At 41.6% G+C, this 24,303-nt stretch overlaps 1 protein-coding gene across 4 annotated transcripts in view; it reads left to right on the forward strand.

The window, feature by feature from the left end:
• RNF144B (ring finger protein 144B) overlaps window positions 1-24,303 on the forward strand; it is a 127,557-nt gene that overhangs the window by 46,453 nt on the left and 56,801 nt on the right. Inside the window, exon 1 of one of the 4 annotated variants that reach the window (XM_032771501.2) lies at window positions 14,973-15,305. The exons of 2 other annotated variants lie outside the window; for them this stretch is intronic. The gene's annotated coding sequence lies outside the window, so the exon portion shown is untranslated. Of the gene's footprint in view, window positions 1-14,972; window positions 15,306-16,328; window positions 16,421-24,303 lie in introns of those variants that run through there. One more of the 4 variants, XM_032771502.2, reaches the window with a different exon arrangement.

Raw genomic sequence — 24,303 nt, forward strand, 5'->3', positions numbered from 1 at the left:
CTGCTCTTGAGATTTGCTAGCACTGATATTGACTTGCTCTGGCTCTGTTTGATAGGCAATTGAACGACACAAGTACTGTAGTCACCTGTGTGGCGTTTGCTGGCTGGGTAAGAGTCCAATTGTTTCAAGATCTGTATGTCCTTTAATGACTCTGCTATGAAGCTGCTAAACAGGCGCAGACAAAAGTTTTTTCTCCTAGCACTTTAAAACCACCCTTTCTACGCTTCCCTAGCAGGAAGAGACTTATCTCTACTGGTTCTGGATTCTTATATCCCACACTGCTCACCATGTGGTTAACGGTCTGTCCCAGATCTGGACTTTAGCGTACACCATCTGAGTGTTTACTGTGAATTCTCCCAAGCTTATACCCAGCTTGGATTTTGTTCTCGCGCTGCCACACCTAGGACTACATTAGGGTTCCTAGTTCCCGAGTCACCCAACTTTTCCCTATCTCCCTTAGGGAGTGGGAGATGTATGTCTCCTATCTCAACGGGAAACACGCTCCTCCCCTTGTCTTTCGTTATTGCTCCCCGCTGTCTCCCTTTTTCTGGGTGAGCCTGGGCGTAGCGTTACTTAACTCCTTTTAAGCAACAGAGGATCATCCCTCCCCTGAGGCGATGCATTCAATCTAGTAAAGCTATATAAGAGATTTTCCACCCCCTTCCTGTGCCTCACCGGAGAACCCCACCCAAAACCTCAGCGGTTTAAAAGACTTTATATAAAAGCAACAATCCAGAATTTACTGCATTAAGAGATCAACAGCTCTTGCTTATAAGAATATGAAGAAACAGTCTGATTTAAATAGCATAATACCAGTCCAGTACATCAACACACTTGTAATACAACACAAAGCATATAATAGCCTATTTGCCTTGTGGCCTTTGTCTCACACTTTGTTAGGAAATATTAGAACATAGGAGTTAGCAGAAAAGATGTTCCTCATAGCTGGGAAACAAAACCTAGGAACAATTCCGCCCCTGACTTTTAAAAAATCAGTTTTCTCTGATTGGTCCTCTGGTCAGGTGTTTGGTTCCCTTTGTTCACCCTTTACAGGCAAAAGAAAATTAACCCTTACCTTACCTATCTACTTATGACAACTCCAAACCATTGAGGCTGAGCACCCTGACTATGCTGCAGGAGCCCAGTCAACTGCGGCAACTGAAGAGGATGACGAGCTGTTACCAGCAGAGGAGATTCCAGAGCAAAGACTAAGGGTAGGAAGCGACTGAAGGGACACGTTTGGGGATACGGAGCCCTGCAATGGGGTAACTGGTTTTGAAGGCCTCTGGGTTGGAACCTAGTGGAGTATGGTGGGGCCGGGTTCCCCTACCTTCCCCGCTATTGCCATGAGGCACTACTGCTGTTAGAGAGGGCAGCTCTTTGGACTAATGTTATGAGGCACTAATGCTACCAGAGAGGGCGACTTCTTGGACTACTGCCATCAGGCACAACTGCCGTTAGGGAGGATGGATTCTTGGACTTTTGCCAGTAGGCACTGCTGCTGCCAGAGAGAAGGTGGCTCCTTGGACTTTCATCACTAGGCACTGCTGCCACCAGAGAGAGCACAGCTCCAGAGACCTTCGCTACTTACACCTGCCAGAAAAGGTGCCCTCTTAGATTTCCGCTGCTGAGGCGCTGCTGTCCCGAAGCCACTCAGTGTCTCGGACGCCCACTGACCCCCTGACGCTTCCAGACACGAATTTCAGAGTAATTTACAATCATTAGTTAAATAAGCTTCACAGTGCCCTTGTATGGCAGGTGAGTATTATTATAACCATTTATAGGTAAGAAAATTGAGTCAGGCTGAGATTAAGTGACTTGCTCAAGGTCGCACAGGAATTCTGTGGAAAAGCTGAGAATAGAACCTGGAACAGAATCTCCTGCCTTTGAGTCTTATGCCTCAGCTGCAAGACCTCTCTGGTTTTTGCTAGAATGATGGGAGGCAGTCGCACCCTGACCAAAACCAGATAGTCAAGGGAAACGCAAGCTCTGCTTCTTTGCTTATTATACTGCAACTCTATGTGACAAAACCCAAGTATAAACACACAACATAATAGCTATGTGCATAAATAGCTACAAGTCTAGTCAGCACTCCCTTGACTTCAGTAAAGATTACTACATTATTATGAAATCACTTAGCTTTTTCATCATTATTGACAATGCCAAATCATTTGCTTAAACCAACATTAGGATCAAGCCCTTAAAATTATGAAACTGTACTGTTTTTATACTTAGTTTTATATAAAAATAACTATATCATTAATAAATCTTCAAGCCTTAGGGAAATAACTTCTGATTGAGGAAACTCTTGTTGTTCATTTCTTTTACTGCCACATTTCCAAAAATGTTTGGATGCAAAAATATTAAAGGGTTTGATTCTAATTTTGTTAGCATTTTGTACCATTTTTTAACTTGGAACTTTAAATCTGAAAGATAAAAATGCTGAGCCACCTTCTCTGAAGATGTGCAAAGGAAGCAGAAACTCTCTGTAGTTCTGTAGCTGGGGATAACCCACCTGAGGAAGTTCTCAGCAGGCTTAGCGCCACTGCAGGTGTCAGGTGGCATGGTCTGAGACAGGGAAGACTAGTGGCTGGAGTGGAGTCTGCTATCACCAGCTGGCAGATGTTTTTTTAGGGACTGTTGCCAGTTGAAGCAAATTAGAATAGCCCCAAGGCTGTTCTAACCTGCACTAGGGCCGGGGGTGGGACAGAGAATCAAAGAGCTGTAAGTAGTTTCCTCCAGTCACCCCATGTTCTGCTGTGTTCAGTGGAAATTGACTGCTGTCCTTTAAAACATACATTTTATTGGTTCTCCCTACTATATTCTTCAATTCCCTTCCTCTTTACCAATCTCATTCATTACAACTTGAGTGACACAAAGAATTGACTTTTTTATATATGTTATGTACAACATTACATCAAAATGGTGAGTCCCTAGCAATTAATGGGATTTCCATGATAGATACACAAAAAAAATCCACCTAGGTTATAAAAACAGAAGTGTATGACAGTAAGCATAAAGGAAATTATGTCAGTATTCAAGCAGTTTTGTTCCCCCTCCCCCCTTCCTGTCATTTTGCTTCAAAGGAGAGAAATGTATGTTTTCTCCTAAAAGAGAAAAGAATGAACTGACGAGATTCAAAAGCTGTGCTGTGCCTCCCAACCACCAAAACTGTTAGAGGATATGATCAAGAAAAGCACAAATAAATTGGCTCCATTTTTTAAAAAAAAACACCTGTTTTTTATGTAATTGCATAGTATTCAGACGCTAAATAACTAATCATACCACATTGTTTTTTTAGCCTGAAGAAAATAATTCAGTACTGCAATTAATATAATTTCTATGGCACATTCTATCTAAAGCATGATTGGAAAGGATCTAGTATATTTGCAGAGGCTGGCTGTTGCTAGCGAACACCGTTCAACAAATAGTAGACAGTAGTTTGCAATGTTATCTGTATAATGGTCAAAAAATGGAAACACACTTAGCAAAACAATTGAAATGTCAAAGTTGTTTCCATTTTCCAGGAGTTGAAATAGAACAATTTTTCATTTTGGGTAATTTTTCACAAAATATTAATTCAAATTTTCCTCCTTTGTCTTCCTCTCTTCTTACCCCACCTTTGACGAATATCAGAGTTTAATTTTTCCGTGTGCCATTTTGTATCTTTTCCAGAGTGTGTGTGTGGGGGAAATACATCATTCATTTTATTGCATTAAGAGGTAGAAAGGAATAAAGGAAAAATGAGGGGGAAGAAGTAAAAAAACCTTGAATATTCAAAATTTTAAAAATGTCAAAATTTGAAAGGTTTTAATTTTGGGTTCTGATGAGAAACAGTAAATCGTGAAAATTTTGCTTAAAAAAGGCCATTTTTCATCAAAAAATGTAAAAGAAAAATTTCAACCAGCTCTAGTTATTTGTATCAGGAAACTGTGCCTTGAGTACTGGACAGATAATTGCATATTTCAGGGGGTTTCTACTACTGTAAAATCTTCTGTTGAGCCATATCTCCCATAGAAAAGTAGAGAAGAGTTAGACATAGCCAGCATGGATTGTCAAAAGTGAAGTCATGCTTCACCAACAGATTAATTCCCAAGTCACTTCCTCAATGACAGCAGACAGTCATGATGGAGAAATGTTAGTTGCTTGGTCTTAAGCAGTGCTTGAACACGAAAAGTAAATGTTACGCTCTCTGCCCTTTTGTTCCACTGGGCCTCATACAGCTCCAGCCCTGCTCATGTCACCTTCTCTTAGCTTTAAGAACCTCTCTCTGCCCACTAGGACAGCCACTGACTTAAAGAAGAAATTTGTTAAAATACCATGTAAAGACTAGTATTTTTCGTGAAATCCAGTGGATTGAACTCAATGGCAGCTAGACTCTACTTAGCGTGAAGTGAAACTCCCACATTGCTTCAGTACAATTGAAAGGGTCCTTACTCAACTTACAATGAAGCTTCCATCAGCTTGATTGTGAGCTTCCACTGTGGTAGTTTTAGGAATGCAGCATTTACCACCCACCTGCCAGGTGGTGGGTGTTAAGTGTCTCATTTCAAGGAGATTTAGCATAATTTCCCTCTCCTCTGAGCAGGGGCAGGGAAGAGATGTTACCACTACCCAGCAGCGGACAGGGTAATGATAAATCCCTGGATCCTGTTCTTGAGACAGTTACTCCCATAGGGGAGTGAAGAATAGCTACATTAATCTTGTCACACCTGTTTTCAGTATAACCGAGTAGAGGGAAATTGGGGGATGGGAGAAGAGGACTGAGGGAGCACAGTAAGAGAGAGGGCAAGTGTGGGCGAGACAAAATGGGAATGAAATGAGAAGAAGCTTGGGAGAGAGGGGGAAAATCCTCAGTTTTCTGCCGGGGTGAATCCTCAGCTCGTTAATCCAAACTCACTTCTGTGACAAATGTCATTCACGGAGCTTCTCAGAACTTGGCAGCTACGTCCAATAAAAATGAATTACAGGTTCGGTCCCTGTTCAGAACTGGATACCAGAGAAACAGCATCATCGGTAGGTGACTCAAAGATTTGTTATATCCTGGTCCAATGAAGTTAGTGGGAGATCTGCAACTGGTTTTAATGAACACAGAATCGGGCCTCTAATTTCTGCTATAGGTAACCTGCTTCCCCCTGGAGGTATTGATGTGGACACAGTGGCAAAATGAAGAGAAACACATACATGGAATAAAACGGCAGGCTTCAACTGCTATTAAACTTTAATACAGGGGAAGGGTGCTACCAGCCCATCACCCATAATCTCCTATTATACTACGCATTTAATTGATTCCAGTGTGGGGGTTACTAGGCTCCTTACTATATGACCGGTTTACTGATGTCAGGATTACAGGGCTCCATACCATATAACCCATATTACCCAGGCTCTCCTCAGCATACCCCACCCCCCCAGGAGTCACCTCTCTCTGAGTCCTAGCACCCTCCCCCCCAGTGAGCGGGACAGAGGGTGCAGCAGAGTGGGGCTTTGGCCTATGAGGGACACAAGGTCTGACCTCACCCTGCAAAGGCCACAAGATCTCACGGTATCACCAAAATCTAACGGCCCATCACCAAAATCCCAGGTCTTTTATCTCTGGGAACTGTTCATTTTACTCTCTTAACTGCACTGGAAACTGTCCACAAGTTGTGACGAATAAACACCAACCTACAGTACGTTAATTAAGTACTAAATGTGTTCCTACTGTGGCTTGTAGGTGCTACAAAGAAGGCAAAAACTTCCCAATCCCTCCCTGGTCTTCTGCAAATTGGCCCACAGGAGAAAAAAATAGCATCCCAACCACCTATACAGGTATTAGCTAGATCTGTAGGATTTGTTAGGCTGGGTTCCCATTCCTAATGTGGGTGGATAGGGTGACCTTCTGGAATGGAGCTGAAAGAGGCTCCACATGGCCCCTTCATTTGCCTAAATCCTGGGAGCTGGGGAGTGCTGGCCAATGAGCACCTCTCTCTACCAGGTGGCCAATGGATGTCAGAGACTCCCAGGGGGAGGGGGAGGAGCTACTTATTGTCCCTTGACAAGTGTCTCCCTCACTTGCTATTCGGACTGTCTGCCTTTCTCTGCTGTCCTCATCAGTTTCCCCACCTACTGAGCAGGTGGGTGGCATTTATTTCTGACAGGTGAGTACTCAAAACAACAAAGTCTGGGCTGAAATGTATCACTAAGCTGCCCTCTACCTCCTAACTACCTTCTAAATTCCAAAATATGGCCCCATCAGGCTGAAATAAGACAATTGTCCTATGAAATTGACTTGGTTTAGAATAAAGCTATATTTTCATTAAAAAAAGGTCACTGAAGAACATCAGACAGATAGAGAAACAGAGACACAGTGCATACTTGCTGCCCTTAGGTTTCTTTTTTTTAAAGGGCAGAAAAACTTTAGTGACTTCTTATTGTGAGAATGGGTGTGATACCCTGAATGCTAGGGTTTACAAATTGTTCTTTCTATCTGCCTTAAGCTTGTAGATACATGTTCTTATACTAGATTTCATTTATGTTTGTTGTACAGTTATAGCTCTGTGATCTGATATGGATGAATACGTGTCTATAAACAGGTCACATTTCCACTCCAGAACAAACTATACACACTGTGCAGAGTCAACACTCACCCCTTTCCTTGTATTTGGCTTTATTAATGTGGGAACACAAGACCAACAACTTAACCTCCAGCCCAAGCCTATTTCCCAGGCTTGGTGTCTGTAGGGTTCCTGTCTTGTGACATATCAGCACCACTGCCTAGAGGACCAATCCCTTCTCTTCAGAACTATTGAATTACATATCGACAAGCCAAAGTGAGTCAACAGGGCTCAGTCAGCAACTCCCTTCAGGGTTTCAACACCTGCTCTTAGGGTGAGTCCACAGAAGAACCCAGCAACTCTCCATAACAGTGCGTATTACATGCTTGTGTTAGAGCTGAACACACAATGTGATGATTCTAGCCCATTTTTCTGTTGGCAAACTATTCATGAAAAACATCTGATTTTCAGGAAATAATGTTTAGTCATTAACTGAAAACTCATTAGCATTTTATTTAGGGCGGTTCCATCCCAGCTTGGTTTGTTTTCCCCTCTCGCTAATTCTTCATACTGCTGAATAGTCATTAAGAGGAGCTAAGTTAAAAATCCCAGAGGGATGTTGCAGGGCTGTTGAGTTGCTGAGGACAAAGAGCCCAAACCTGCAAACACCTCCTACCATAAGTATTCCCCAGGAGACTTCTAACAGAAGTAAGTACTCTTATGAGTAAGTCCCTGCAGGATCTGGCCCCAAAATTGTAATGGAATCCCCGTATTGTGGTTTCAGTCTCTACGCTGGATGCCAAGATCTCTGGGAATGTCTCTGAAGCAAGCATTCCACATACAGGTGTCCCTATTTGCTGATGGAGGTATTACCCTTTACATATGCTAGCTCTTGCCACTTTCTAGCGAGACCTCTCGCTGGCTTCTTCTTTGGCTACATCTCTTCTCTTTTTGGCAAATCTCAATAGTTAGTATCTTCTGTGTGAGAAAGTTCCCAAAGTTGTATGTGTCACAGACTTAGGAGAAATACTGGCTCTTGTGGGAATTACACAACTCTGTTCTGTTTGCATGGGGCCCCACATACCAACATCTCATAACAAATAATGCATTTTGGTTTATTTATGGAGCTGGAGTGATTTACAATCACTTCTTCCTGTTCTTCATTGTATCTGTGTGAGGCACATCCACATATTTTTGAGGTCCTATCGATCATAAAGGTTCAGAAGGAAACTTCAGTCATTTTTTAATCAGATGAGGAATAACCATGCTGTCAATGGCAGTATGCCTTGCCCTTTCACTCACATTTTTCACTGTAGGTATGTTTCTTTCCCTGTTTTTTTTTACCAGTACTTTAAAAAAATGTCGACTTGACTGTATTATACTTCACCACAAAACATTTTTATAATAAAGTTTGATTATGTTTTAGCCAAAGAGAATTATTAAGATTTCAAGCCTGGGATATCAGTGAGTGACCTGCATACCAACTCAGAGTTTTAGAACAATATAACAGGAAAAGGCAAAATCTCGATTTTCTTGTAACAAATCAAAATAAACCTTGGTATGCAAAAAATGCTTACAAAATATACCATGTAGTTTTGCATTTTTTTGTGCTGTCATCTCATTTCTAGCACCACCTGCATGATACATATAGCATAGAACCTCATGGTAAGGCGAATAAAGCCACTGCTATTACACAATAACTATTAGGATGAAATCTCTCTTCTGAAAACTATTTTCTGTTGCTATTTTGCAAAGGACCATTATTATCCCATGACACTAAAAACACTGCTCTTGTAACAACATCAAATGCACATTACCCATTTCACACACAAAAGGCATTTGTTTTCTTAAAAATTGGTGGTAATATCACACACAGGCACGCCATTTTCTTGTGAAATTGCCTCTTTTGAATATATAAATACAATGCTACCTCGATATAACGCCACCCGATATGACACGAATTTGGATATAACGTGGTAAAGCAGTGCTCTAGGGGGGTGGGGCTGCGCACTCTGGTGAATCAAAGCAAGTTCAGTATAACACGGTTTCACCTATAATGTGGTAAGATTTTTTGGCTCCCAAGGACAGCATTATTTAGAGGTAGAGATGTACTTTTTGTGAATGCAAATATGAGATTTACACATTCAGTGGGTGAAATACATGAAGACAATTTTTCGTGTGTGTGGTTAGGTTCTGGCATTAAAAAACTTGTCCCACAACATGACATTGTTTTTTGTAACATGAGTGGTAAGCCATTAATTTTTTTTGGCCATTCTTAACTTATTGGTTGTACAATTCTCAGTCAGGGTATGGCTACACTTGTAGCTGTACAGTGCTGCCATGGGAGCACTTCCACGGCAGCGCTTTGATGTGCGAGTGTGGTCGCGGCACCAGTGTTGGGAGAGAGCTCTCCCAGCGCTGCAGGTACTCCACCTCCCCGTGGGGATTAGCTTACAGCACTGGGAGCTGCGCTCCCAGCGCTGGGGCACTGTTTACACTGGCGCTTTACAGCGCTGTAACTTGCTGCGCTTAGGGGAGTGTTTTTTCACACCCCTGAGCAAGAAAGTTGCAGCACTGTAAAGCGCCAGTGTAGCTAAGGCCTCAGGCTGAGAACTGGAAGCAACGTTTATTTCTGCAGGCTGATCCTGGCTCTTTATGCAGAGTTATAATAAGGCTTTTAGTAATTACACTAACTTGATGTATTCATTTGCTCTTAATAGGACTGTTTTGAGATGCAATTCTGGTTATGGTATTTGAGAAATGATCAGTGGTCATGTTATTGCTTTATTGCTAGGCTACCTCATAAATTAATAATTAGTAATTGCAGTGACATATCTGTGCACCGATAGTTCAGTGATGGACATGTTGGAAATACTTACAGTAGATGGAAAGAGCTGTTTATCGTTCAATTGTGTTATCATTTACTCTTCTAGATGTTTCAAACTCCTCTAAAATTTCACTTGGAGGCTGCATCTTGGCTTATAACATCTCAGTCAAGAGGCTTTTTTCTTTTCAAATTTAAAAGGTTACTGTGACACTCCATGCTTGTGTGACTCCATCACCACAATTTTAAAAGAAATCTAATTTGGGAAGCGTTCAGTTTGTGAGAGCTGACATATGACATGACATACCTTTGTGATCTTTTTTTCTTTTCAGTGAACAATACTGAATGCATTTGGGTTGCTGTGGGAGACAGGGGAATCCAGCTGGGTAGCAATTTTAGCATGACTTATAACACTTCACAAAATTAGCTTGACCTAGAAGATGAGTTTCTATATAGTTCTTATGCACTGTACTAGCAGGCTTGAGGAATGGGTGGTAGGGACTGTAATTCTATAAAATAGACCACAAGTATTTAGAAGGATGGTACAATGGGATAGATTTGGACTTTCACTGGGGGCATTTGAAAGAGTCACCATGATAACTCAAAAATTCAGTGCCCGAGCAAATACACTGTCTAAGATGCTGTATTTGAGATCATCTCATGGACACATTTTCTCTCACATTCATGTGGACCACTTCCCCTTCTATGCAGCTATGCAAAAAGTAATATTAGGAAAGTATTTATGTGTGTTAGCTGTCTTTTATGCTTTTTTCCTTTTAGAAAAATGTAATCACATTGTCTCTTTTTGCTCTTTATTTAATCTTTTCCTTTTCTGTTCATCATATACAACAGTCTGATGGGCACAATTTTAGCTGACATACATCACAGATTGAACCAAGAACCTCTAGATCTAAAAGCACAAGCTGTTACACTTGAGCTAAGGCTCTTTAGCTAGGGTTGTAAGAGACTTACATCCTCTGTGAACCAGACACAGAGATACATACACTTATATGGGGGCTTATGTGTATGTTATATGTAAACATGTGATGATGGGGCCTGACAGAGTTGCCAACTGAGTTGTGTGTGTGTATTATGTCTTATGATCTAGGGATGATTAGGAACACACTTGTAAAGTTTTTCTCTTTTTCAAAATGGCCACTAAGCCATACCTCCCAACATTCCTGGGTTTTGTGGGACTGTCCTGATTTAACCCACAAAACCTCCTCTCCTGGTTAAATAGAACACTTTCTGCATTCAATGGCACCCACAGCTGTATGCATGTTATGCACAATGTATACCATTGGCAGAGGCAGATCTAGGGAGGCACAGGCACTGACTTTTGTTTTTGCGAGTGGATGCTTTTGAAAAAGTGTGTGTGTTGCGGGGGTGGGGGGAGGCGCTCTGACAGTTTTCGGGGGAGGCTATTTTCAGAATATTTATACACTTCTTTCATATTCTAGTTATTGAATATGTGTCTATTCTTGGTATCTTAACAGTTTAATCATTATTAAAATAGTAACGAATTACATAATTACATTATCTTGAATTACTGTATCGTTGTACTCACCTTCAAGCTGTCTTCATTAACATCCCAGTTTAAAGGCATTACGTCTGACTGTAGCTTTCTGGATGAAACTGTCAGCAATACTGTGGCTTGTGGGTGTTCGTACCGGGTTTAAAATGGCACCAATGGTGCTGTGGTTTCAGGCTCACATGCAGAAGGGGCCTGGCATCTGGACCACGGCCCAGCCCCCTGCTGCACCTGTGCTCTGCCTCGAGGCCCCACCATTGCTTGGCTTCTTCCCCCTCAAGCCCTGCTTGCGCTCCTCTCCAAAGCCCCGCCCCTGCGTGGCTCTTCCCTTCTCTGAGGCCTTGCTCACTGCTCACTCCTCTCCACCCCTCCCCTTGCCCACTCTTCTCTGCCCTCCCCTCATGAGAGCGGTAGGCAGGGCCTCATGGGAAAGAGGCTGAGCAGGGGGAGGGCCTTGGGGCAGAGCATGGGTGGAGTGGGGGGTGGGGACAAAGTCTGGGCCCACAAAAGATTAATTTAACCTTGCAGGTTTTTGGTGGGTGCTTGAGCCCTGGAGCACCCATGAAGTCAGCACCTATGTAGGAAGCACAGCAGGTTTAGCTACTCCTGGGCATGATCAGTGCCTGCAGGAGAGCTCAGGGTGGGGACTAACATTGGACCTGGATGGGCTGGACTGTAAGGTGGGAGCTGAGCATGGCACAGACTTGGTCAGTAAGGTGCTGGGACCAGCAGTGGGGATGGCTCCACAGGCATTAGCAGTGACCAATTGCATACTGGGTTAGCTACTTGAAATATTGTATGGTATGCCCATCACCCATGATTTTCAATGGGATTTAAGCCACAGAATGCCCATAGTGAAGGTGACCACTATTTCCCTACAGACTTTGCAGGTGGCAGGTAGTCTGCCCTACTAAAGGTGGCTTCCATCTTGCTTTGTTTTCTGTGGGAATGGAGCCAGGCTGCACTCTGTGAAGATGGCCACAGACTGTGCTGTCAGGAGACAGGTGGGAACACTGAGAGGGCCAGGTGACTATGGGGCACAGGGAGAGTAAACAAGGAGATCAGGTGATAATGGGTGGGGTTAGGTAGCGAAGCCAAGAGGGCAGGAGGTGAGAATGTGGTTTGGAGAAGGATTGGAAGTTAGAAGGTTTCTTATCATCAGAGTGGTTAGGTTCTGGAACAGCCTCCACAAAAAGATGCAAGGATACTTGTTAAGCAAAAGGAAGTATCTTTGCACCTTTTTGTCAGCTGTCTGAATTGGGCCATCTTGATTATCACTATAAAAGTTTTTTTTCTCCTGCTGATAATAGCTCATCTTAATTAATTAGCCTCTTAGAGTTGGTATGGCAACTTCCACCTTTTCATGTTCTCTGAATGTATATATATCTTCTTACTATATGTTCCATTCTATGCATCTGATGAAGTGGGCTGTAGCCCACGAAAGCTTATGCTCAAATAAATGTGTTAGTCTCTAAGGGGCCACAAGTACTCCTGTTCTTTTTGCAGATACAAACTAACACGGCTGCTACTCTGAAACCTGTATCAGATGACTGGAGGATAGCTAATGTATCACCAGTTTTTTAAAAGGCTGCAGAAATGATCCTGGCAATTACAGACCAGTAAACTTAACTTCGGTACCAAGCAAATTGGTTGAAGCTGTAGTAAAGAACAGAATTATCAGACACATAAATGAACATGATTTGTGGGGAATAGTCAATATGACTTTTGTAAAAGTAAATCATGTCTCATCAATGTATTAGAGTTCTTTGAGGGGGTCGACAAACATTTGAACAAGGGTGATCCAGTAGATATAGTGTATTTGGACTTTCAGAAAGCTTTTTACATGATCCCTGACCAAAGGCTCCTAGGCAAGTAAGCAGTCATGGGAGAAGAGGGAAGGTCCTCTCCTGGTTTAGTGACTGGTTAAAAGAAGACAGGAAACAAAGGGTAGGAATAAATGGTCAGTTTTTAGAATGGAAAAAGGTAAATAGTGGTGCCTCCCAGGGATTAGTACTGGGATTAGTGCTTTGCAGCATATTCATAAATGATCTGGAAAAACAGGTAAACAGGGAGGTGGCAAAATTTCCAGACAATTCTTAATTACTCAAGATAGTTAAGTCTAAAGCAGACTGTGAAGAGTTACAAAGGTATTTCACAAAACTGGGTGATCGGGCAACAAAATGGCAGATGAAATGCAATGTTGATAAATGCAAAGTAATGCACATTGTAAAACATAATCCCATGTATGCATACAAAATAATGGGGTCTAAATTAGCTGTTACTATTCAAGAAAGAGATCTTGAAGTCACTGTGGGATAATTCTCTAAAAACATCTGCTCAATGTGCAGCGGCAATCAAAAAAGCTAACAGAATGCTAGAAACCATTAGGAAAGGGATAGATAATGAGACAGTAATATCATAATACCACTAGATAAATCCATGGTATGTGTATAGTTTGAATATTGAATGCAGTTCTGGCTGCCCCATCTCAAAAAGATATATTAGAATTGGAAAAGATACAGAGAAGGGCAACAAAAATGATTAAGGATATGGAACAGCTTCCATATGAGGAGAGCTTAAAAAGACTGGGACTTTTCAGCTTGGAAAAGAGAAAACTTAAAGGGATATGACAGAGGTCTATAAACTCATGAATGGAGTGGAGAAAATGAATAAGGAAGTCTTATTTAATACTTTCACATAACACAAGAACCAGGGGTCACCTAATGAAATTAATAGGCAAAAGGAAGTACTGAACACAACACACAGTCAACGTGTGGAACTTATTGCCAGGGGATGTTGTGAAGGCCAAAATTATCACTGGGTTCAAAAAAGATTTAGGTATGTTCATGGAGGATGGATTCATCAATGGCTATTCATCCATCCATCAATGGTCAGGAATGCAACCCCATGCTCTGGGTGTCCCTAAGCCTCTGACTGTCTTTGCAACCTTAATAATGTAATTTTAACATGATTTTTGTATACATTTATAAATGTACACAAACCCACAACTGTAGTAGCTCTTAAAATTTGAAAGTTAATCTTTATCAATTTTTATAAAAATTCATAGGATGAAGTATAACTCTGAAAATCAACTCTGAAAAGTCTAGCAATGAGAGAGATACACAAAAGGAGAATGAGCATACATTCAACAGTCCTCCCAAATAAATATGAAGGCATATTGCTAACCTGAATTACACGATGTACAACACATTTCATCATAAAGACAAGATTGCAGATTAACTTTGATAATGTCCCTAGCTTGTTTCTGTCTCAATTTTTTTTCACACCCATTAAAACATATAGAAATACCATACCAGATCTCATCTTTTCCTTCAGCAAGGTGGAGAAGAGTACTAGCTGGCTTTATGTCACAGACACCTCTCAGGGATGGTCTAGATAATACTTAGTCCTGTCATGAGTGCAGGGGACTGGACTAGATGACCTCTTGAGGTCCCTTCCAGTCCTATGATTCTATATGGTATAATATGTACCACTGCTGGTTCACTGGATTAACAGAGCAGTTGAGCAGGGAGTATGGATCCTCTGAATTCATCACCTCTGTTGCATACAATCTCAGGTTAAGGAGTCAGAATCTAGTTTTGCAGCCTTCTTTTCTGCAGCACTGTCATGCCCTTAGTTGTCCTAATTAAGCAAGCTGAGTAAAATCAATAGCATAATAAGATTCAGATTTCAAGTTGCATCTGCAATTTCTATTTGTAATTTCAGACATTTTTCCTCATGGAGAAATCACTTCATATTCAAAACATTTCATGGATGTGGGGATGAGTAGAAGACAGTAACATTTCAGGCAACATGTGCCAAAAAGTCAGCTGCTATACAATCCACTATCCTAGAGCTGGTTAAGTGGCAACTGGAGGGCTGTGTATGAGTGTCACATACACTGTTATATCCCTCTTTCTTTTATTTTGTAAGGAATCAGATGGGAATTATAATTACAAATAGCAGAGATGTCAAAATAAGAAGGTTGGGATATGTATTGGTTGGAATTTGACAGGGTTAAAGTAATCACCTGCAGTTCAACTGAGACTCAGATGGGAAGTAGGAAGTGCTGTGCTCATGCTTCCTGTATAAATAAATGCAGCTTTCCCACAACTACTGCATACAAGCTCTGACGTGCTTTTTAAGATATAATGGCAACATGCTCTTAATAGCAGGGAGGAGATTATTCATCAGAGTGGCGAAAGGGCTGGGAGACAAGTCCTGTTACAGTCCTAACAAAGTGTAAAGCTATCAGCTGCACAGAGAAAGAGAGGAAGGGTGAGGGAGAGAAATCTGTTTTTGCTTCAAATTGTAAATCTACAGCGATTGTGATATTATGAATCTTAGGAGCACTGAAGTGTGAGTGAAGGTACTGAAAAGTCAAACAGCTGGGAGTGAACAGTACTCTCCTTGCAAGGTATGTTGGAAGATAGTTCTCTCTTTTTTAACCTACTTTTCCTTACAGTGAGAGATTGAAAAGTCTAAATGATTCTGTATATAGTGCTTGTCAAACAAGAGAGAGGAAAGAAAAGGGAAAGGTTAAATAACTAGAAAACATTTATGCATGATTTTAACTGAAATCTGTAACCATATGGCGCATAGAACCATCTGAGGCAAAGAGAATTGTTGGATGCTTAGCTATTACAAGCACAGAAAATTAAATATGCATTTGGTTTGCTACAAAAGAATGAAATTAGTTTTGACAGTGTAACTTTTTAAAGCATCTGCATGATGGGTTTGTTTGAAAATGCAGCAGTATTAGGATGTATTTGTGTATGTGAAAGCAGTGGAGAAAATTGCATGATATCATTTAGGCTTATCTACAATAGCTTACATACAATAACTCGTTTCATATTGAAAACATACATCTGAGTGAGCTGAAGGGAGGCTGGGCTTGAAATGCACAGATTTCCTGCTGGTTTAAAAACATTCCGTATGTCACAGCATCATGTTGCTCCTACTGGGAAAACAGACTACAGATCTGAATGCTAGGTTTTGGTGTTGTCTTCTAATTCCATTGAGAGTTTAAGGATACCGAGATTAGGCACGTAAATGCTAAATGAACAATACATGTGGATCAAGTTTTTTACACTAAACAGAAAGGAAAACTGTATGTTTACCAATATAAAAATATAGTGTTCTCCTTTTCTCAATACAAGGGTTTCTCAGTACAAGCCTACCTCAAAAATAAGGATGCTGCACTCTAACTTCTGATTATAAGGCTCCATATTATAAAAAAAATATGAAGGCATTCTGCCTTCTTATAGGTTTATAACCTTTATAGCAAACCCTTCACTGTAGAATGCAAAAATCCACCTCCAGGGAGCACTATAGGTAGTTAGATATTTAGAAGGACTATAATTAAGGAAATAGTGTAATATGGCTTGCCATTCTTTTGGTAGACACTGAATATTTTTGAAGAAATGGATTTAGCATAGACACAGGCCAGGACTGAAATACCTACATGTACCAAAATAACCTACCAGGAATAGGTGCAGTAACATGACCTGTCAAGTAACTCTCAAGCTGAAGGTGAGTGCTTTGGTTGGGGATGCCTTGCCTTAAAAGTCTAAGCATTAGATTTGGAGTATCTAGATACCTTGAAACAAAAGTTTCAAAAAATCTGGCTGAGCTGGTGCAGCCCTTTATCTCTTCTGAGCTAGATACATTGGCCTGATTCTTCTCTCACGTAGAGTTTGCCTACATAGGAAACTGTATAACCCCCTCCCCCACTGTCTGGACACTCTTATTCCAGTGTAATAGTGGCTTTTTTGGTACAGCTTAACCCCCTTAACCCCTCCAAACAACATAAGCTAAATAAAAAAATAAAGCACTTTTATATTGTAATTAGAGTGCCCATATGTGGAGGCTGGGAGGGAGTGTGTATGTGGGAGGGTTATACCGATGTAACTATAGCGATTTTAATTCACAATTTGGATTATACTGAAATTTTTTTCTCATGTAGACAATGCCTAAAACTGTTGTAATTGAGGAGTTACTCCATGAAAGTAAATGGAATTATACCAATGTCAAACCAATGTGAGAGACGAATCAGGTTCATTTTGTTCCATGCAGTTTACTATTGGTAGGATATTAAAAAATAAGACCCTGTCTACTCTGTATGAATGTTAAAGTTTCTATGGTACTTTCTATACGACTAGGGTTTGGCTGATGGCTAAAATTTCTGTTCTTTCCCTTGTTGAACAGAATACTGTGTGCTGGTTATTGCTCACAACCCATTCCCCACAGCAGAGACAGCTGCATTTCAATAATATAATGTGTGTCTGTGTATACAGCTGTGAAACGTTCTGGGTGAAAGGTGGGAGTATAAAACACTGGTATTGTTTATTGTTTGTTCTCTCTCTAGTCAGGTTCCTGTATTGTACCCAGTGCCACAGCATATAAGGCCCAGATCCTTAAAGGTATTTAGGCTCCCAATGTCTATTGATTTCATAGAAGTTTGGAGCCTAAATACCTTTAAGGATCTTGCCTGAGTGCCTCACAAGTATTAGAAAAGTGAAAGAGCAGTTTATCAGTGTTTTCCCTCCTGTTGGGAGAAGTAATTTCTCCTTATTATGATCCTAATACATTCAAAATAGTCCAATGGAAAGAAATGTGATACTTGATAAAGAAACAGAAAGAGCTATCATTTTAAACATGACTCCCAGTTCAACAGAAAACCTCGGGCAATACCCATAACATGAATCCTTATGGCTTCTTCCTGTGAGTATCCATGTAGGGAACTGCCATTGATTTCAGTGGGAGTCCCAAACACAGAGTACCTAGAAGAGCAAGCCTGTGGAGAGAGGCCTCAATCATCCTTAGAGCTTTAACTTCCCCCCTTTTATGTTCTTTTGGGGCCAGAGGAATGGAATGTGGGGGGATAAAGATTTACTTAAATATGTCTAAAACTACATAACGTCTAAATACGATCCAGATCAGATACACAAATACCTGCTGAGCTGGTAGCACAATGAAACCTAGAACCATTATTGCAGCCTCACACTCATACTTAGTCAGGGGCGGCTCCAGGCACCAGTGCAGCAATTGCGTGCCTGGGGTGGCGTGCCGTGGGGGATGGCGTGCTGGTTGCCATAAGGACGACAGTCAGGAAGGCTTCGGCAGCTTGCTTGCAGGGGGTCCACCGGTCCTGCGGCTTCAGCAGCAATTTGGTGGTGGGTATGCTGAAGGCACGAGACTGGGAGATCACCTGCAGAACTTTCGCCGAATCCGCATGACCAGCGGACTGCCGGCAGGCGTGCCGCCAAAGGCTGCCTGACTGCCGTGCTTGGGGCAGCAAAAAACATAAAGCTGCCCCCGTACTTAGTTCACCTGTTCTTGCGGCAGCCATCTACAATGTTGAGCTGTCTCCGATGTGGAGCTGGCCTGTGTTCAAAGGGGCTCCCCTGCACAAATCAAAACAGAGGCTACCTTACCTTTCACAAGATTGTGAAAATGGCATCCACTGTACTCCCTCCTCTCATTGAGGAACCCCTGAGGAATGGGGACAACTTGTGCTTGCAGGCTCCATGCTTGCCTAAGCCTGACTGGGCAGTGCACTTTGCTATGATGAAGAAAACCTGTAGGGCTAGGAACCTAGTTTAAAAATAAGCAAATAAAGGGGAACATCAAGCTAAACAAAACAGAATAGATCATATAAGAAAAAAATAACCAGTGTCATTGGTCGCAGCCTGTAGAAATATGTTTTCTATTGCAGCATAACTGAGCACCAGCACTGGATTTATGAGTCTCCACACCACACAGACAGAAGTACAAACTTGAGGGCCATCATACACTGCAAATTTACCCACTGTTTCACAAATATTTGCAGAGTTACCTGTGCCAAATTTTGTGCTGATCCATGAAGAAAATTCAGTGTTCAGTTTTCCCTCTCTACTTCTCTCTCAGATAACTGGATTCAGTTCAGAGGGAACAGAGTGGGCATCAGTGCATGCAGACATTAAAACACTCATTAAAAATAATAAACTATATGATCTCAAAGCATAAAGGGCCGGATCCTTACTCTAGCAGGACTTCTGTTCATCTAAGGTAAAACTCTCATCAATGTAAATGGGAACAGAGTTAACTAGACCTGATTGCTTCTGAATATTCCACCCCAATGTGGAAATTTCAACTAATTAAGGAATGTGGGATCAGACCAAACACAATTACATTCTAAATTAAAATGTCTGAATACCCGTTCCTGCTTTGCTGAGACTTTTTCCTGAGTATATAATGTGACGGGGCAAGGCTAGATGGCTTTAGAAAAGTAGTGGGAGATAGGTCAGCTACCATAGCTGATACTATTAGGGTCCCTGGGCTGGAGCCTGGAGTAGAGGGCAGGCCCAGGCTTCGCCCACTTTGCCCCCCTAATTAGTCACTGACACAGGGAGACAATAGAAACTGTACAAGGGAGGATAGCTTCTCCTCACCTCCCTCACTGGCTTATGGTGATGATCACAAGACTGTGACCCTTGTCTCTAGAGAGAGAAGGGTTAAGTGGAGGGTCACAGTGAGCCTCTGAGGCTAGCGAAATCTGTCAGGAAACGCAGGACCCATGGAGACAAGGACAGAGCTTTGTCACTATAAGTATCTGCACATGCAAATATACAGTGAGATCACTGTGTTCTACTTCTGGTTTCTTTAATTGTATTGTATTTTCTTAATGATAACAGACTAGACTGACTAAAGGAGCAGGTAGACTGCGTTGTACCTCTGTTTAACTAACAAACAAACAAACAAACCACCCACCACCTCTGCTGAACAAATGGTTAGATAAGCACTGTAATTAGAAAGCAATTCCAGCTTTAGATGTGATTCTTTAAAAGTACTGTGGGCCTATGTGTGCTACTAATCCTTGCTGTTTTAATTCATTTACAGTTTTGTGTATAGAATTGTTGATATCCCCAAAGCATGCTGTAATCTGGGGGCTGTATTTTTATATAAATATAACTATAGACTTCAGCATTGCTCTGACTCGCTGTGCCTTTCAAATAAGATTTTGCAACTGATGCTGCAGTGTTTACTTATGACTTCAGTGGGATCGCTCATGTAAGGGCTCCAGGATCGAGACCCTTTGGGTAGGATTTTCAGAAGAACTCAGCGTTGCTCTAATTCTACTCCCATTGAAGCTAATGGTAAAACTCTTATTGATTTTAGTGGGAGCAGAGTTGGGCCACAATGCTGAGCATGTTGGAAAACCCAAACTTTTATGTGTTTGTACCCTGCTATTTGTTAAAATACATCAGTGTAATGTTGTAACTAAGTAGGCTTCCTTCCTGGAGGGATCTCTGACATGCCAGGCAGAGGGAGTTGTTCTGCAGGCTGTCTCTGAGTCTGAGGGAGACATGATCAGACTATACAATTACTTTTGCAAGAAAAAAAAAATCATTGAGCTGTCATGCCCACATTCACTCCTACTTACACTGAAAATCAATCCTGGTAGAAAAACTCACAACAGATTTAATTGCACCCTTATCAATCTGCACTAGTAATGAGAATAAATTGGGGAAAGCATCTAGGAGTACAAGATATAAGCCATTAATAAAAGAAAGAACTTTCTCTGGATAGGTGACAGAGGCTTTTATATTGATGGTAGGTGATTTTTATTGTAATATAGATTATTATTTCATGACTTGAAGTGCATAACTTTAGAGGCTTGAAAACCCTGTGTTTATGACTTGATATGATGCATTATTACATTTTTGCAATGACTTCTCCTTTTAAATCCAAAGAGCTGTACCCAGTTTTGTCAGAGCTGAATTTTGTCCTGTGAGGCTGTCTCTATTTATGCTTTAATATGGTGCCTATCACCATGGCTAAGGGGTAACTTTCTTTGTTCTTATAATTATGGTTGCAGATCATGAAAAGACTGTTAAAACAATCAAATTAAATGATCTGTGCAGTTTCCAAGATCGTATACGTATACATTAAAACAAAAATACAAATTTTGAAACAATTAGGGTAGATGCTAATCATTTTTGGACAAAATAAATTCCCAGGCTATTTAAAAATGATAAATTTAGGGACAGACCATCAATGACACAGGTTACTCCTAAATAGGGGATGGGAAACTCCATGACATTGCACTTGTGGAAACTTAGAAACATTCTGATTGTGGGGGGGAGGATGTGGTTTACCCCCTGCAGAAGTTGCAGGGGATTAAACTGGGGCAAAATAAGCAAATCCTGGGGACCATTTACCTTTACACTCCCTTCCAGCACAGCCCCATTCCGCTAAAGTATTCCCTGCTAGCCACTGACTTTGAAACCTTCCGCAGTGGATTTCCACAATATGGAGGAAGACAGAATAAGATAACACTAACAGAATGCCAGTCATAGTCAGACAGTTGCAAAGAAAGGTGTTTCTGTGGAAAGAGATGGATGCTCAACTTTCTGACGATCAGGGAATTAGGGTTGGATCCTTGAAATGTGCGTGCTCCCTTAACTTTGTTCTCCCATGGGAATACTTACATGAGCAAAGTAAACATGCACAAAAGCTTGCAGAAGCTGGCTCTTAGTTAACAAACACTGTGAGGCTTTCAAAGGTGGCACCTAGCATGTGCAAATATGTACTGAACATCTTTCTGTTTTCCTTTGATACTAGGTTCCTAGTGTACCCCCAATTTGTTATTTATTTGCATTGCGGTAGCACCTTGGAGCCCAAATCAGGGACCAGGATTCCATTGTGCTAGGCACTGTACAAACCCAGAACAGAAAGACTGTCCCTGTCCCAAAGAGCTTACAACCTAAGTACAAGACAGGAGACAACAGCTGGATTCAGATAAAGATGGGGGAGCACAAGGAAACAATGAGATAATGTTGGTCGCATGCTCAGCAATGGTCCCAGCACACTAGCTTCCTAATCATTGTCAAGTTCTTTAGGTGAAGTCTGATAGGAAAATGTCAGGCCTTTCTGTATAGCTGATAAAATGCAGAGCAAAGTGTGTCCTGCTCTGTAAAAATAAAAAAGTAAAAGTAACTTGCTTAATGTTGTAGTTATGTTCCTGAAAAATGCGACTTTAAGTGAAATGATGTTAAGTGACTCCAATTTCCCCATAAGAATTAATGTAAATAGAGGGGGTTAGGTTCCAGAGGAATTTTTTTCACCAGACAAAAAGCTATATGTATGTATATATATACACACACAGTATAAGGTTTAAACAAACAATTTAATACTGTACACAGCAATGATGATTGTGAAGCTTGATTGAGGTGGTGAAATCAGAGGGTGGGATATTTCCCAAGGAATGCCTTACTGCTAAATGAACTAGTACTCAGCTGAGCCCTCAAGAGTTAACACGTTGTTAATGTAGCCTCACACTCTACAAGGCAGCACAAATGAAGGGAGGGGAGACAGTATGGCAGAGATAGAGGCACACACACGGTGTGTGTGAGAGAGAGATGTGAATTTCTCCTTTAAGTACGCTGACCCCACTCTAAGTATATTGCCTTTTTAAATAGATCAGCAAGTTGAAACAGCAGCTGCTGTCAGCAAGCCCTGTCGTGTGCCCCCCTGCTCTATGGAGATAGGGTAAGTGGGGGACAAGAGCAGGGGGAGGTGGACACTCTGTCATTAGCCCCCCTTTCGTTCCCCCCCACAGCAAGCAGGAGGCTCCCGGGAACAGCTCCAAGGCAGAGGGCAGGAGCAGCACGTGGCCGTGGCGGGAGGGACAGCTGAACTGCCAGCAATTGATAGCCTGCTAGGCAGCAGCCGTACAGGGAATTTAGGGGAACAGGGAGCTGATGCGGGGGCTGCCGGCCCACCCTGGTTCTAAGCCCCCACCAGCTAGCTCCAACAGACTGCTCTTTCTGCAAGCAGTGGACAAAGCAGGCAGCCGCCAAACAACCTTATAAGGGAGCATTGCACAACTTTAAATTAACATTTTCTCTAATTGATCAGCAATGTAACAATGAAACAATGTTAACCGGGACAACTTTAAGTGAGGAGTTACTGTATATAAAAAAGGCAAGAAATTACGTTACCGTAGTACAACAGTACAGTATTTATCAGATTTACCAAAGAATAATTGCTGTTAGGATATGCATGTTTAATCTACCAGTTAATGTCTCTCTTTAGACCTGTGTTTTTTCACAATCACAGCGTTCTTCCAACAATAGACTGCGTATGCAGCTCCTGCCAGAGATTAAAGATGCTTTGCCTTGGCAGAACCACTGAGGGAAGGTGATGGATGGAACCATGCTCCTAGGAAGCCAGTGTGCTGGAACAATTTGGATAGTGGGGGTGCTGAGAGCCATTGAACCAAACTGTAAACCTGGTATATGATGGATACCACTTCAAGCCAGGGGGTGTGGCAGCACCCCCAAATCCATAGTTCCAGCACCCCAGTTCCTATGCTAGGAAGCTAGGGGCTCAGAATTGATGCACAATTGGTGCCTCTAGCAGTACAATCTCCTTCCCTCTTCCTAGGATCCATGATGTTTGAGGGCTGGACCCATAGGTTCGTTCCCCAGGCAGGCTGGGAGGGAAAGGAAGAAAACTGCAACTCAAACACCTGATGGAACAACGAGAGGGAAGCCTTAGTGAGGGGAGCCTTACTGAATTTTTCTCCTCTTATCCCTTCCTGCAGATTTTATCATGGAAGAGACTGATCCCTCCCCCTCTCTCATCATTTATTTTTTACTTAGGCAAATTCCTGTTGAAATTGGTAAGAGATTGACTGAGGAAAGATTTCAGGATTTCCTAAGAGCAGTTACAAGAATTGTGGGAGGTGACACTGGTGGTTTCCATAAATGTTCAAACATTTAATAGAAATGTATCATTTTGTAGCTATCTCAGGGCCAAAGCTTACAATATCAACCCCCTTTTAATGGGCTAAATTCATTCCCAGTCAAATTCCACTGTGATCAATGGAGTTACCTCAAATTTTTGGTATAACATTTTCAAAAGTGCTTAAGTGATTTAGATCTCTATCTCCCATTTTCAAAAGTGAAATAGGCACTTAGGAGCCAAAGTTTCATTGAATGGCGATAAGACTTAAACTCCTAAGTGTCTAAGGGTATTTTCGTACTTCAGTTAAATACTGCACCCCGTGAGGGGGAGTGGTCCCAGAGCTTGGGCTCCAGCCTGGGCCCGAAAGTGTGCACTGCAATTAAACAGCCCCTTAGCCTGAGATCCACAAGCCTGAGTCAGCTGACATGGGTCAATTGTGGATTTTGAATTGCAATGTTTGACACTCTTGAAAATGTTGCCCTTGATCCAATGTATTTAAACATAAATTAAAACTTTCATTATATATTAAAATATACCACTCATTATTTTAGACAAAAGGATGCTGTTCAAGGTAATTTAGGAAAACTATCATTTGCTTTTGTTAATTATAAAAACAGAAGTCTGAACGATGAGTTCTTTGGGTAGTGAAGTGTTTTTTTTGTTTTGTTGTTAACACTCTGAGT

This window comes from Chelonoidis abingdonii, chromosome 2, assembly GCF_003597395.2.
Source record: "Chelonoidis abingdonii isolate Lonesome George chromosome 2, CheloAbing_2.0, whole genome shotgun sequence".
NCBI lineage: Eukaryota > Metazoa > Chordata > Testudines > Testudinidae > Chelonoidis > Chelonoidis abingdonii.